A 1,754-nucleotide genomic window follows, 5' to 3' on the forward strand; every position below is an offset into this window, starting at 1 on the left:
TTATATATGGAAATATTCTCAAAAAAAAAAAAAAATCGTTTTAAACGTTTCATACATATAACTAAACGTCATGTTTATTGCAACTGCAAATAACGCAGGTATATCAAGTTCACTTTTGCGCAAAAAGTTTTTTTTAAACTCATGAGGTCATTATTTGTGGTGTTTTCAGTAGAAATATTTTGCTATTTCGATACCTTTGAAAGTCGCAAGTTATGCGATGCAACGGATACGAAAAATGTATAGAAAATACATTGTAAGTATGATGCTTATAGATGTGCGCCTAAGAGAAGCTGTGCAGCAGTTCCATAAATGCATGGTGACGATATCTTGACTGACAAATCAACAACTGCGAAAATTTAAACAAACCGCCAGATGACGTCTTACGAAAATCTGAATTCTGTAGTAAATGTTCTTGTAGAAAGACAACCTCGAATATAACAAGCTCATGAATTGATATGGTTGGTTCGTCGAAGCACAGGTATTTGGGGCATGGACCCCCCTTTTTTGGCCCCAATGTAAAAAAAAAATCTATTTATTTTCCATATTTACAATTTTCTACAATGTGTAAACATATACCAAATCTCAAAAATCCATAAATAGTCGATTACAATACCCTTCCTACTATCCACACAAAACCCAAGTGAAAAAGCCTTTTTTGAGACTTGGTGTATTGTAAATATGGAAAAACAAATAGATTTATTTTTTTTCACATTGGGCCCGAAAAGGGGGGTCCATGCTCCAAATACTTGTGCGTCGAAGGTGTGAAGCTGTACTTGCGTCAAGAGAAGGTCAAACCGATATGCGATAGATCCCACACAATGACATTGCGTATTGAATTTTTAACTGTACTGTCGTTTTGTACATCTTTTGATTTTACACATTTTATTATTTGTTTTTACCATATTGTTGTAAATCATTTTTGTTATAGCTAGCAAAATATAATAATTATTTGTTATGTTGCAAAACTATTGATTTCTCAAGTCGTGTATCGTTTCTTTTGTTGACTAGTATATGGTACCTACGTCCACTATATTATAATATCCTTGAAAATAAAATTTAAATATTACAATTTGTGTACTTTTTCCTGGTTTTTTTTTTTGAAAGTATGATATAACAAGAAAGGGTCAGAAGTATGTTTGCCTTATATTCAATGGCATTATGTCATCAAAGACTTGTTTTTTTCTGGATACCAAACTGACGACGAGGCTAGGTTTGACGTGACCGTTTTGTGTATATTTAGATATATTTAGCTATGTTGAAAGACGTGCATAATGGCAAATTATAAAAAATAAAAAAATGTTTAGTCTATAAGAAAACTTGTAAGATATCCGCTGCTTATTTGTTAAAATGGATGCAATTTGGGTACTGTGACGTTAAGTATTCTGTATGGCCAGTGTCGCATTCAACATAGACGACAAAGAAAGATAAATTGAAAAACCAAAAACATTAATATACACAAACGAGACCAATCCAAAGCAGTGAACCAGGTGTGTGGACAAAGAAAAGACAACGAACCAGGTGTACGGACAAAGTACAGAAATGAACCAGGTGTACGGACAAAGGACAGAAACGAACTAGGTGTAAGAACAAAGGACAGAAACGAACTAGGTGTAAGAACAAAGGACAGAAACGAACTAGGTGTAAGAACAAAGGACAGAAAACGAACTAGGTGTACGGACAAAGAACAGAAACGAACTAGGTGTACGGACAAAGAACAGAAAACGAACTAGGTGTAAGAACAAAGGACAGAAAAC

Source organism: Mytilus californianus, unplaced genomic scaffold (assembly GCF_021869535.1).
Source record: "Mytilus californianus isolate M0D057914Y unplaced genomic scaffold, xbMytCali1.0.p SCAF_2, whole genome shotgun sequence".
Lineage (NCBI taxonomy): Eukaryota > Metazoa > Mollusca > Bivalvia > Mytilida > Mytilidae > Mytilus > Mytilus californianus.